Here is a 15,027-nt window from a genome sequence, read left to right as displayed (position 1 = left end):
AACAACTGTTGTATTAAATGATGACTAACTGAAAACCTCACCTGCCGACAGGTGTTGCTGATATACCTCGATGTGGATAGCTGAAAATGCGTGCGCCGACCGGGACTCGAACCCGGGATCTCCTGCTCACATGGCAGGCGCTCCATCCATCTGAGCCACCGAGGACACAGATGAATAGCTAGAATGCAGGGACTTATCCCTTGCACGCTTCCCGTGAGACTCACATTCCCAACTGTCCACAATTCTACATATGTATTGTACCTTATAGACATTTGCCCATCCACTCATTACTCACGGGAAGCGTGCAAGGGATAAGTCCCTGCAGTCGCGCTATTCGTCTGTGTCCTCGGTGGCTCAGATGGATAGAGCGTCTGCCATGTAAGCAGGAGACCCTGGGTTCGATTCCCGGTCGGGGCACACATTTTCAGCTGTCCACATCGAGGTATATCAACAACAGCTGTCGGCAGCTGAGGTTTTCAGTTAGTCATCATTTATTCCAGGGAAAAGCTGCACGGTCATCAACAGTAACTGTTCTTTCGAGAACAAGTTACTGTCTTCGTATATAACTGCTGTATTACTTTCTGGATGCCCCTCGCATTCCTCCAGTGTTTCATAATGAGAACACTTACCGACTTCCAGCAAGCTTTAAGCCTAATTTCAAACCGTTCCTAAACTTGAATTAAATGTTCTCGGGTATCCAACCGCGTCAATTTCTCAAAACTACTCGAGCTTTCGGCCAAGCTCGTGTAGTGTTAAGCAATTAATGCGGTTGGAAACCCGAGAACATTTTATTCAATGTTATCGCCGCGAGACTCTGCATTCATACATTAAGTTCCTAAACTTTTTCGTTTACATTCTTAAAGGCAAATATTTAACACATTAACGGGTATGTTAAAAAATCAGACGTTTGTAGTTGTTCTATGTGTGGGAGTTCGATTCTTCAAAGAATCGGAGTTTTCTGGTTTCATACTGAAGCCAGTGGCGGCTCGTAAACAGAGACCCGCAATTATTATCGTAAGTCTTAATGGTCAAAGAACACTGTACAGACAATCGGCAACGTGCGTCACAGAAGCTGAATTGTAGAAACTGTCCATCTCAGAATGGTGTTTATTGAAATCTTAGCTGTTCGTCGCAGATCTCGCGCTATTATGTCTGCCAAACGCTGTTAGGGGCACACTTGTTTGAGAAGCGGTTACTAATGCACCCCCGATGCCGGTCGTCCTCAGGGACGGAGCTGGAACCCGAAACGTGCCGCGAGCATTAGGAGCAAGCGTCGCGGCGGCCGCGGTAAACAGCGCGACCTAAGTGATTCCGCGGGAACTTCAAGCGCTCGATGTAGCCTCAAGTCTTTAATGCGTCTCTCCCGAGACTTAACCAATTTCCGGAAGCAAGGCACCGCGATATTGGCTTCCTTAAAACGCGTGACGAGCCAAAGGGCTGCGGCAGCTGCTTGTTTCGCGACGAAGTTTAGTCTGTTTCACAAATCTTATTGCGTGAGCTTTCATGTGTGTCTGTGGACAACCTTCGAGATTGGAAACAAAACGGAAATGTAGCTCTCTGGAGGGGATGTTTGCATTGGGAAAGTAGAGAAACACAAACGTTTTAGTCTACTATTCAATAAACTTTTAATATTTATTCAACCATTATTCTTACTATTGTTGGATGTGAGGTCCGCCAGTTATGCAGAACACCATTTTTCTCAGCACCCAAACATGTTTCGGCAAAACTGTGCCATCATCAGTGGGTTTTTGTTTTTATTTATTCTGCAGTGTGAACATTTTTGTTAAATGATTATAAAATTATGTGCATCTTTAGTTCAAACAACACACCGTTTCTTTTTGTAAATACCTTTACATTTGGTGTGCATGAATTTTCTGGATCACTTGTGTGTTAATTACTACAGGTAGCTTGTCATCTGCAAACAAACGATGTTGATGAGAAAGTTTTTTGCTGGGAGTTAACCTACCTTCTAGAATGTAATTTAGTTTGTCTCTATGTTTTCGCGCCTATATTCGTTTTTACATACGTTTTCGTGTGGCAAGCACTTCCATTCTCCGTATTATGCTGAGGTGTTGTAATGCACACGTAACTATAATAAGTATTTTGCACAAATAATAGTAAAACACTTTTCACTTCACCAAAACACAGTGTGATTGAGGTTTGTTGTGTGTTCCAGCCCAGTCAGTGTTCATTTGTTCACATTGCAGCATAAATAAAAACGAAATCCCACTGATGATGGCACTGTGGTGCCGAAACATGTTTGGGTACTGAGAAAAAACGGTGTTTTGCATAACTGTTGGACCTCACATCCAACAATTTTAATTGCTAACACGGCCAATACAAGGAGCTGCAAAGCAAAATGATGAATATTATCCTTACACATGGTCACACCAAACATGCCTGATATACCTACCTAATATTTTGCAAGAGCCCTGTTTATTCTATCAGTGTAATACGTATTTACATTCTTGACATATTGGTCTTAACAGTGAAAAGGTATCTCAGTCTGTTCAGTACATACAGTTAATAGTTGTATTAGTGTTTGTTTCGTGCCACCTATTAATTTGTTTGATTCTGCAAATTAGCACAAGTTGTTTCATTACATACAGTTGCGTGTAAGCCAAATTTTTGTAAATATGTTTTTAATTTCTCATTAATTTAATTAACATGTTATTGTCAAATGATTATTTGCCCTGAGTCGAAAGTGCTTGTCTTGCTTAGATTTATTAGTTCCAGACGACAGAGTGATGACTATTTGTCTTTCTCCACTGGGGTGATTGTAGTGACCTAGGAATTGGGGTAGTAAATGAGGCTCGTCATTGCTTTTGCAGGACGTGCAGTAGAGGCAAGGAGATAGCAGAACAGGAAGGGAAATTGCTGTCCTTCAGGCTTAAACACATAGGTGTCTGAACGATCTGCGCAGGTTGAGTAGGGAGAAGGGCAAAGAAAGTTGGAAATTAGCAACGGGTAGTGGGAAGAAAGGCATAGGACTTCTCCTGACAGCTTTGTGGTAAATGTGAAAAATAAGTTTGACCTGTTGCTTCAGTTAGAAACGGATGTGCCTCAGGTAGTTGAAAGTGTAGACAGGATACAACAAACTTCCACCTAGAAATTGAAAAGTACAATAAGAATGCAACAAAGTTAGTTAAGAGACAGATACTTTCGTCGTTAGATGGTTTTCATCCTAGGGGTGTAGGCTAACTGTTGCAGAATGAACTACGATCAGAATATCAGATCACATTAAAAAAAAAAAAAAAAAAGTGGTGGTCTGGGTCAGATGAAAGAGGATTTAGGCTCAATTTTTAAATAATTCACCAAAGAAAATATCTTGAGTATAGTAGGTTGGCCAGACAATAGTATGACAGAGATCTTGAGCACAGTGTAGAGATAGCGCCAGCATAGAGACCTCCTGGTGTTGAATTTTTATCTGTTTTGGGACGTAATCACTGACTTCATTTGAGTTCCTTTTTCAGAAGTTCTTTTGGAATTGGAACGACTGCTTATGTCGGGGTGTGGTTCCTGTTCGTTTCATCAGTAGGTGTGACAATTTTAGACATGGTAGTCACCTCAACAGGAAATGGAAGGCTAAACTGTCCTAGCTAATAGCAGCGGGAGGGCGGAGGGGGGTAGAGGGGTTGTTACAGGTGCCAGAGCAGTATGATTTTTGGGACAGAAAGGACAAAGAGAGAAACAAAGTTTTAAGAGACACCAAGATTTAAGCAAATAGTTTTTGATAAAGAAACTACACATGATAATTTTAGCATACCACATCCCCATAAACAGCTATTAACTAAAAATTTTCAAAAATCACCAGGAATTTTATTTCCACCCAGTTACAAATTGGCCTTTTTTGCATTAGATGTTTCAACAAGAAAATATTAATGTTAATGAACTATTTATTTGCATTTATGAAAATAGTCTCTCCGAACCCCTTGTGTTCAGTGTTTTACGATATAGATTAGCATCTTACTTCTGTAGAGCAGAAACAGAGGAAGGAGGATTAGCCACGTCTATCATGAGTTTTCAAATTTAAGAATATGGACACAAATAAATGTAGCCTGTACCAGCATGTGGAAGCATGTACGACAGAAGCAGGATTTCATTACAAATTCTTTATAATAGTAAGTGTATATCGGGCACCAGTAGGAAACTGTAATCTGTTCATAAAACATTTTGAAGATTTATTGATCTTTTTAATTGCAAGACGCTAAAGAAATTAGTATATCTATCCTTGGAGACTCTTCCATAAAGTATTTAATGTAGTCACTTATTTTACGTTTCAGTTTAAATGCTACTGAATACCGTCAATTATGGTAACTAATTGCTGAAAAACAGTCATTATAATATATTTATAGCAAACTTTTGATGAACTGAATTATGTTACAAATCCAACAGTCAATGGTCTGTCAGATCAAATACATACATTATCTTATGTGAAATACTCTGCTGATCAGAACACAAAATCTACTAAATTTCTGAGTTCAAGAGGATATCCAGTAAGCCAAAAATTGATTATTTTACGAATCTCCGCAAAGAAATGAGCTAGAATGCTGTGAACAGTGCTCATGATATTAATGAAAATGACAACGTATTTATTAATTGCCTTATTTACTTTATTTGAAAAATATTTACACTCAAAAATAACCCAGATTAGACTCAGTGTAAGAAAAGGCCATAGGTTAGTCAAAGAACAAAGACATCTATTAGGATAAAAAGGACACTGTGTCTGTCAGTCAAGAATAGCTCTGATGTTGACATTGCACCTCTTTACAAGAAATTCTGCAAACTATTGAAGATAATAATGCAGACAACAAACGAAGTGCATTGTGAGAAAAAGGTAGTCACATCAGGTTAGTTATAAAATACAGGCACTACGGAATATACTAAAGGAACAGACTGGAGGAACCAGAGATGAGTAGGAGATGTGTCCTGTGCCGTAAAACTTGTTAACAAACATTTTATCACCGTTACCGAAGCGATAGGTTCGTTAGTTCAGTAGACGGAATATCTCAGGTTAGTCGTTATAAATAATTTGAAGAACGTTAATATTATCTCCCACTACACCAGATGAAATAATGTCCATCATAAAATCTTTAAAATCAAAAAATTCCAATGGTTACTATAAAATACCAATAGACGCAATTAAAGTGTGTTCTTCTGAATTTAGTAACATTAAGTTATTTGTGTCATCCGTCACTGGATTATTTTCCAACTGGCCGAAAAACACTGAAAGGCATGAAGGATGAGAATCAGTCTTATCTCACTGCAGAATCGCATGAGAAAGAAGATAAGAAATATCAAAGAGCCACTTTTGCTATCATTCTCGAAAACTGTAGTAAAGATAATATGGAGGTGGGTTTTCTAAAAATCTTACTACAAATAATATATTATCAAAATCACAGTTTGGGTTTCTATATAGTTCCGCTATTTGGAAGGATATTTACACATGCAACGAGAACATATTTAAGTTATTAGCCAATAAATTACAAGCAACGCGTATACTCTGTAATCTGTCCGAGATGTTTGAGTGTGTAAATCACATTACCCTTTAAAATGATTTAGCATATTACGGGAAAGCTAAAATTTCTCGTCATTGCACATGTTACCAATGAAATATTGTTTTTGTCATGTTGCACAATAAGGTAAGTCACGTGTCAATTTGATTTATAGTGAAGATATGATTACACGTTTTTTTTGTTAAGAAGATGAAGTGGAACATCATACTGTCACAAAATTCTTTGCTTTAGAGTGGTTACCATTACCGGATAGTTAGATACTGATGAGCGTTTATCAACAATCTGCATCTTCATTTCTGAAGGTCGGTAAATGGGTGGCTGGCTTCAAATGTGACTGCGCTACTGTTTGAGATGATCCACGTAAAGGACATTCCAAAACATTCACCCCAGAAGAAAACATCAAAAAATGCTCAGTACAGTCCTAGATGATCCGTAATAAAAATTTATGTAACTGATTACATAGGCAGGTATAATAAAATAATGTACTTTTTATATGAAGAATGAACTACGAAAAAACTTTTTACAAAGTGGGCACCATATTTGAGAATGATGGCAAAATAACGAATTGATAAGCCATGTCTGAATTATATTAAACAGAATACATCTCTGTTTGTGGTGATTTGTTGTTGCGTCTGAGACGATGGTCCATCTACTCACTCAAGAAAAAAAACTTTCATCTGAGTAGTGCTTAAGGGATCATGGCAATGCACAAAAAGGCATGAAGGATGAGAATCAGTCTTATCTCACTGCAGAATCGCTGTAAAAAGTACACTGACCTGAAAAGCGAGTACTCCGAAAAATAAGTACAACATGTGAATATTTAGCGACACGTCGAGAGAGAAAAAATTATTTTCTGACTTATTGTAGTATTTCCACAAGAATTATACTGCTCACACTTACACTTATTTGTTAAAAAAACGGCCGTTGAAGTAAAAGCACACGCTCATATCGTTACTCAGCGCTATGTGTGAAAAAGGATGCGAAGTTAGGAACAGGAATAGAATACGTATATTCTGAAGTTACAATACTTTTGTAGGTTGTTGAGAAGCGTTACTCGTTATAAATATGTATGTTGTGGTTATTGCCGATTACATTAGCCACTGACTGCGGTCTTTCTGGTGAGTGACAAAGTAAAACAAGGACTTTTGAAGAATATTCAGCCGGAAAGCATTTTTCACAAATTTCGAAGTTCTACAAATAAGAAATCCGCATTCCTTTGACCGAGGAATCTAAGAAGTTTTGGGCCTCTTCATTGTATGCGCCGCTATCAGCAGGATTTCAAAGCGGAGTATTCTCTGAGGAATTTGCGTTGTTCCGAGCAGTTCCGAGACTGCAGCTTCACTCAGTGAGAGCTGTAGTGTCATCGAGTTGTTCCTGGAAGTTTACGGAAAAGTCTGAGTAAAAAGGTCGACTACTCTCCAAGTACTGTTTAAAAAACTTCATAGTGTGTGTGAGTGAACCATGAACATTACGACAAACTGATATTCCATTAACATTAAAGGACTATATAGCACGAGAAAAAAAAAGCGTGATACCGAAATAAGACGCCCCAGTTAATGAACAGGAGAAATGCTACAATGATCAATATTAACAATGTTTAACTGTTATGAAGCTATAGTGCAACTGTAATGTCAGATTTATTTAATTAGAAACGCACAATATGTTTCAGATAGACATGATCGCATTATTAAGTTCCCATTATTAAGTTCTATAAACAAGATAAACTTGACTCACTAATTCACATGGTATTGTATTGTATGGTAACCGGGGACCTAGAAACGACGGAGAGGCTCCGTCCCCGCCGCAGCCGCAGTGATCCACAACCCCACGCCGATTGCAACAGTCCACCTCTCCGACACCCCACAGCGAACCCAGGGTTATTGTGCGGTTCGGCCCCCGGTGGACTCCCCCCCACAGGGAACGTCTCACACCTGACGAGAGTAACCCCCATGTTTGCGTGGTAGAGTAATGGTGGTGTACGCGTCCGTGGATAACTTGTTTGCGCAGCAATTGCCGACATAGTGTAGCTGAGGCGGAATAAGGGGAACCAGCCTGCATTCGCAGAGGCAGATGGAAAACCGCCTAAAAGCCATCCACAGACTGGCCGGCTCACCGGACTTCGACACAAGTCCGCCGGGCGGATTGGTGCCGGGGATCAGGCGCTCCTTCCCGCTGCGGAAAGCCGTGCGTTAGACCGATCGGCTAACCGGGCGGTCTTTAATTCACATCCTAACAAACACAAAACGTATATCTCAATATATAATCCACACAGTAAATGTATCTCAAAAGTATTATGTCATCAGGCATAGTCCCATGCGTCTAGATCCAACTCCCATTCTGCGTTCATAGTCTGTCAATCACCGTTATGTGGTCACAACCACGTTGGAAACCTTTTCAAGTGAATCACCTGAGTACAAATGACAGCTTCGTCAATGCGCTGCTCTCTTATACCTTGCGCACTCAATATTACCGCTATCTGTTAGTGTGCATATCGCTGCCCCACGACTTTTGCCACCTCAGTGCAGAGATCGCCTGCTGCGGTGCTCCATGTTTAACAAAGTGGTCCGAGACACTTGTGCCGCCACCAGCATTTTACTCTGGTCTGACACAGATCGCCGCCTGCCCTGCTTTACAGAACGGGCAAGTTTATGGGCTCCACGATCTGTGATAAGGCGTGAACGCCCAAAACTTTGTCGTCTACTCGTGGTTTCATCGTCCTTCAGCCAGCGTAAGTAGATGCTTACAGTAGTAGGGCACCTTCGCGACTTCCAAGATGTTCGTTGCCAGTCGATTTAACAATCTGAACCTTGAGAAACCTGATTTTGTCAGTGGATTTCCTCATTTGCAGTTTGTATCGACACTAGAAAAATTCCCCATCCGTCTCCGATTCGCTTATACACTGCACTTTCATTACCATGTCATGTCCCCAACGCCACTGGACGACATTCCATCTCGCTATGGACAGTGATCATAATGTTTTGGGTCAGCGATGCGTATTAAGCGATCTAGACGCCTTTACTCATAAAAATACTTGCTGGTGCGTACAAAAATAGAATAATCGAGTGCAAAAGATCAAATTTGAAGACTGCCAATTTGATAACTTGTACTTCGTACACGTAAAATAATCCACTCCAACTCATGAGAAAATAAACTGACGAAAAGGAAAATGAGTTATCCCCGATAATCCTAAGAACACAGATCGACAAAAAGTTTTGCATCACCCCGGTACGTCGTGCTTGTGTGTTGCTATTGTGACTGTTCATTTATCGATCGGAAGGTCATCCCTGACGTTGTTTGTAAACATACACACAGTTACGTTGAGTGCTATCTACGGACAGAACGCCACACTCGAAAGGATTCCAGCCTGATAGTTGAAAATAAATCAGCAGTAGGGTCTCATTAGACACGTCCATGGAACTGTAAAGTGAACATCCATAATCTCATCTTCATCTTCTCTTCAAGCATTAGGAAGGAATTGCCTGTTACGCTACCCATATCTGTCGCGGTCTTCCTCTGTCTCTTCTCCCATGGCACTCCACCACTACGTTGTTTGACATGTGGGACAGTCTTGGAAAATGGCACATCCATAATCCCAAGAACAACAATAGCAACGAGTGACTGGGTCACCATCATCACATTACGTGCAGGAAGCAAATTTGCTCGACGTGTGCACCGGAGTCAAACTGATATGGTACGGACATTGAATCAGTTCCAGTTGACACGTAGTGTTGAAGACTTACACCGCATGGGCCGTCAACATTCAGCAGTTGCACCGGATGAACGATAACTACTACTTTTGAGTCAAAGGAAGCGTGAGCTGAGTGCTCCAGAACTGATTTCGGCATACAAAGAGGCTGCAGAATGTCATGTATCTCATCAAACTGTTAGGAGACGATTGCATGCTGCAAATCTCCAGTTCCGACGACCATGGCGAGCGCCATGTCGTACACCACAACACCTCGGGCTCCATTACCAACGGGCAAAAAGTCACACAGACTCGACGCCTAGTGTTAATTATGGACGAAACTCGGATCAGTTTTTACCCCGATAATCTCAACGTATTTGGAGACGACCTGGTAATATCTAACGGCTCCAGGCTATGTCCCATATGTCGAACAACGTGTAGTGGTGGAATGACGTTCTCGGATGGCAGTACATGGAGGCACCGTACACCTATCGTCGTTGTTGTGAGCAGTCTCACTGCTCTATGGTATAGGGACGAGACTCTGCAACAAATAGTGGCACCGTATTGCCAACATTGGTGTTGATTTCATCTTGTAGGATGATAACAAGAGTGCACATCGTGCTGTGCCCGTGAATATGTTTCTTCAGTTTGCTAGGATCCCAGAATGGAGTGACCTGCCTCTTCCTCGGGTATGGCCCCAATTAAACATGCGGAGGACTGATTGAAACGAGCTGTTTTTGGGCGTCGACAACGACCACATACTCTGCGCAACTTACGCCGAATCGCCATTGAAGAGTTTGACAGTTTGGATCTGGATTGGCTTGTTCATCTCATCAGTGGTATGCCCTGACGGATTCATCTACATCTACATGGATACTCTGCAAATGACATGTAAGCGACTGGCAGAGGATTCTACGAATCACCTTCAGAACAATTCTCTATTACTCCAATCTAATATAGCGCGCGAAAAAAACGAACACCTATACCTTTCCGTGCAAGCTCTAATTTCCCGTATTTTACTATGATGATCGATTCTCCCTATGTAGCTCGGCGTCAACAAAATATCTTTGTATTCAGAGAAAAAAATTGGTAATTCAAATTTCGTGAGAAGATTACGCCGAAATGAAAAACGCCTTTGTTTTAATGATGTCCGCCCCAAATCCTGTATCATTTCAGTGACACCCTCTTTCCTATTTCGCTGACCTTCTCTGAACTTTCTCGATGTACTCCGTCAATACCGTCTGGTAAGGACCCTACACCGCACAACAGTAGTCTAAAAGAGGACGGGCAAGCGTAGTGTAGACAGTCTCCTTAGTAGATCTGTTACGTTTTCTAAGTGTCTTGCCAATAAATCGCAGTCTTTGGTTAGCCTTCCCCACAACATTTTCTATGTGTTCCTTCCAATTTAAGTTGTTCGAATTGTAATTCCTAGATATTTAGTTGAATTTACGGCCTTTAGATTTGACTGATTTATGGTGTAACCGAAGTTTAACAGATTCCTTTTAGCACTCATGTGGATGATCTCACACTTTCCGTTATTTAGGATCAACTGCCAATTTTTGCACCATATAGATATCTTTTCCAAATCGTTTTGTAATTTGTTTTGAGCTTCTGCTGTCTTTACTAGTTGATAAACGACAGCATAATCTGCAAACAAGCTAAGACAGTTGCTCAGATTGTCCTCTAAATCGTTTATACGAGGTTGAGTCAAATGAAAACTTTAAATTCGTAATAACAAATCGAAATTTCGCGCCGTTATCCTGTAAGTTGGTAAGCGTGCTAGAAACAGCGTGTAGAATGGCCTGTAGGTGGCAGCATAGTGCAGATGCACACATACCGTCGCAGTATCAGTACAAAGATGGCCACCCCACTTGCGACTTGCACCAGGGAAGAACAGCGTTCTGTTCTTCGGTTTTTGCGTAGTGAAGCTGTGAAACCTACTGAAATTCATCTACGAATGAAGGTTCAGTATGGTGATGCATGTTTGACACAGCAGCAAGTCTACGAATGGAGTAGGAAGTTTGCAAATGGCGTGACTTCAGTGGAAGATGCTCCTCGTCCAGGTCAGGTACAACGAGTTGTGACTCCACAGAACATTGCAGCAGTTGAAGCCATAGTGCAGGAAAACCGCCGAATGACACTGAATGACATTGCAACATGTTTACAGATTAGTCATGGGTCAGCACACCACATTGTGCATGATGTGCTCCAGTTTCACAAAGTGTCTGGAAGATGGGTGCCACGGCAGCTGACTCCTGAAATGAGAGAACGAAGTGTTGATGCTTGTGAAGAACTTCTTTGGCGCTTTGAACGAGAAGGTGATGGCTTCCTTGCAAGAATCGTTACTGGGGACGAAACATGGGTTCTCTTCCACCAACCGGAAACGAAGAGAGCGAGCAAGGAATGTCGCCATTCCTCATCACCAAGTGATTTCCGTATGTTTGGAGCACTCAAAGACGCAATGGGAGGAAAGAAATTTCGTTCTGATGAAGAGGTACGCCACGCGGTGCATGAGTGGTTGCGCGGGCTACCAAAAGAATTTTTTTCTAAAGGAATTTATGCACTTTGTAAGCGCTGGAGAACTTGCATATTGCGTGGGGGAGATTATGTTGAAAAGTGATACAGCTTTGTACCACTTCAGACCAATAAATAATACTTAAAACAATATTTAAGGTTTTCATTTGACTCACCCTCGTATAGATAAGGAACAGAAAAGAGCCTATAACACAGCCTTGGGGAACACCAGAAATCACATCTGTTTTACTCGATGACATTCATTTAATTACTACGAACTCTGACCTCTCTGACAGGCAATCACGAATCCAGTTACGTAACTGAGACGATATTCCGTAAGCACCCAGTTTCAATGCAAACCGCTTGTGTGATACAGTGTCAAAAGCCTTCTAGAAATACGGAATCAATTTGAAATCCCTTATCAATAGCACTCAACACTTCATGCGAGTAAAGAACTGGTTGTGTTTCACAAGAACGATGTTTTCTAAATCCGTGTTGACTGTGTGTCAATAGAGCGTTCTCTTCAAGGTAATTCATAATATTCGAAAACAATCCATGTTCTAAAATCCCGCTGCAAATCGACGTTAATGATATGGGCCTGTAATTTAGTGGATTGCCCCTACTACCTTTCTTGAATATTGGTTTGACCTGTGCAACTTTCCAGTCTTCGTCGAGCTAAAAGTTGTATAATATGGTTAAGTATGGAGCTATTGCCCCAGATCACGTGATCTGGGCTATTGTATCAGCATACTCTGAAAGGAACCTAACTGATATACAGTCTGGACCGGAAGACTTGTTTTTGTTGAGTGATTTGAGTTGCTTCACTAATCCAAGGATATCTAATTCTACGTTGGTTAAGTTGGCAGCTGTTCTTGATTCGAATTCTGGAATACTTACCTCGTCTTCTTTGATGAAGGAATTTCGGAAGGCTGTGTTTACTACCTCTGCTTTGGCAGCATTGTCTTCGATAGTATTTCCATTGCTATTACGCAGAGGAGGCATTAATTATGTCTTGCAACCAGCATACGTCACATACGACCAGAATCTCTTTGGATTTTCTGCCAGGTTTCAAGTTAAAGTTTGGTTGTGGAAACTATTATAACCATCTCGCATTGAAATCCGCGCTAAATTTCGAGCTTCTGTGAAAGGTCGCCAATGTCGGAGATTTTTCGTCCGTTTAAATTCGTTGTTTCTGCGACAGTGTTCTGATCCATTTTGTGTACCACAGGCGATCAGCTCCGTCGTTTGTTAATTTATTTGGTATGTTGTTGTTGTTGTGGTCTTCAGTCCTGAGACTGGTTTGATGCAGCTCTCCATGCTACTCTATCCTGTGCAAGCTTCTTCATCTCCCAGTACCTACTGCAACCTACATCCTTCTGAATCTGCTTAGTGTATTCATCTCTTGGTCTCCCTCTACGATTTTTACCCTCCACGGTGCCCTCCAATGCTAAATTTGTGATCCCTCGATGCCTCAAAACATGTCCTACCAACCGATCCCTTCTTCTAGTCAAGTTGTGCCACAAACTCCTCTTCTCCCCAATCCTACTCAATACCTCCTCATTAGTTACGTGATCTACCCACCTTATCTTCAGCATTCTTCTGTAGCACCACATTTCGAAAGCTTCTATTCTCTTCTTGTCCAAACTAGTTATCGTCCATGTTTCACTTCCATACATGGCTACACTCCATACAAATACTTTCAGAAACAACTTCCTGACACTTAAATCTATACTCGATGTTAACAAGTTTCTCTTCTTGAGAAACGCTTTTCTTGCCATTGCCAGTCTACATTTTATATCCTCTCTGCTTCGACCATCATCGGTTATTTTACTCCCTAAATAGCAAAACTCCTTTACTACTCTAAGTGTCTCATTTCCTAATCTAATTCCCTCAGCATCAACCGACTTAATTTGACTACATTCCATTATCCTCGTTTTGCTTTTGTTGATGATCATCTTATATCCTCCTTTCAAGACACTGTCCATTCCGTTCCACTGCTCTTCCAAGTCCTTTGCTGTCTCTGACAGAATTACAATGTCATCGGCGAACCTCAAAGTTTTTACTTCTTCTCCATGAATTTTAATACCTACTCCGAATTTTTCTTTTGTTTCCTTTACTGCTTGCTCAATATACAGATTGAATAACATCGGGGAAAGGCTACAACCCTGTCTCACTCCTTTCCCAACCACCGCTTCCCTTTCATGCCCCTCGACTCTTATAACTGCCATCTGGTTTCTGTACAAGTTGTAAATAGCCTTTCGCTCCCTGTATTTTACCCCTGCCACCTACAGAATTTGAAAGAGAGTATTCCAGTCGACGTTGACAAAAGCTTTCTCTAAGTCTACAAATGCTAGAAACGTAGGTTTGCCTTTCCTTAATCGAGCTTATAAGATAAGTCGTAGAGTTAGTATTGCCTCACGTGTTCCAATATTTCTACGGAATCCAAACTGATCTTCCCCGAGGACGGCTTCTACCAGTTTTTCCATTCGTCTGTAAAGAAATCGCGTTAGTATTTTGCAGCAGTGACTTATTAAACTGATTGTTCGGTAATTTTCACATCTATCAGCACCTGCTAAACTGATTGTTCGGTAATTTTCACATCTATCAGCACCTGCTTTCTTTGGGATTGGAATTATTATATTCTTCTTGAAGTCTGAGGGTATTTCGCCTGTCTCATACATTGTGCTCACCAGATGGTAGAGTTTTGTCATGTCTGGCTCTCCCGAGGCCATCAGTAGTTCTAATGGAATGTTGTCTACTCCCGGGGCCTTGTTTCGACTCAGGTCTTTCAGTGCTCTGTCAAACTCTTCACGCAGTATCTTATCTCCCATTTCGTCTTCATCTACATCCTCTTCCATTTCCATAATATTGTCCTCAAGTACATCACCCTTGTATAAACCCTCTATATACTCCTTATTTGGTATAAATGCCTCAATTTCTGCCGATACTGTTTCTTTGAATTCAAGCCACATTTGGTCTAGAATTACACTGTTAATTTGGAAGGAGTGGAGATTGTCTCTTAGGAAGGCGTCAAGTGAATTTTTATCTGCTTTTTTGAATAGGTATGTTTTTCGTTTATTTTTAGAGGATTTTGGGGTTACAATATTCAATCTCGCTACGACAATACTGTGTGCACTAAACCCGGTATCCGCTTGTTATTAACTCAGGATTATTTATTGCTAAGAGGTCAAGTATGGTTTTACAGCCGTTTACTATTCGCGTGGACTCATGAACTAAGTGTTCGAAATAACTTTCGGAGAATCTATTTAGCGCGATTTCGGATGATGTTTTATGCGTAACCTCCAGATTTAA

At 41.0% G+C, this 15,027-nt stretch overlaps 1 non-coding gene across 1 annotated transcript; it reads left to right on the top strand.

The window, feature by feature from the left end:
* The first annotated feature begins 343 nt into the window (after nt 1-343).
* Nucleotides 344-417, top strand: Trnat-ugu. Its single transcript has one exon. It is a non-coding gene; the product is annotated as a tRNA-Thr (tRNA).
* Nucleotides 418-15,027: the final 14,610 nt, after the last annotated feature.

The sequence above is a fragment of the Schistocerca piceifrons genome, chromosome 1 (genome assembly GCF_021461385.2).
Source record: "Schistocerca piceifrons isolate TAMUIC-IGC-003096 chromosome 1, iqSchPice1.1, whole genome shotgun sequence".
Taxonomy (NCBI): Eukaryota; Metazoa; Arthropoda; class Insecta; order Orthoptera; family Acrididae; genus Schistocerca; species Schistocerca piceifrons.
Note: the sequence above shows the minus strand (reverse complement) of the source record. Positions and strands in the feature narration are given on the sequence as shown.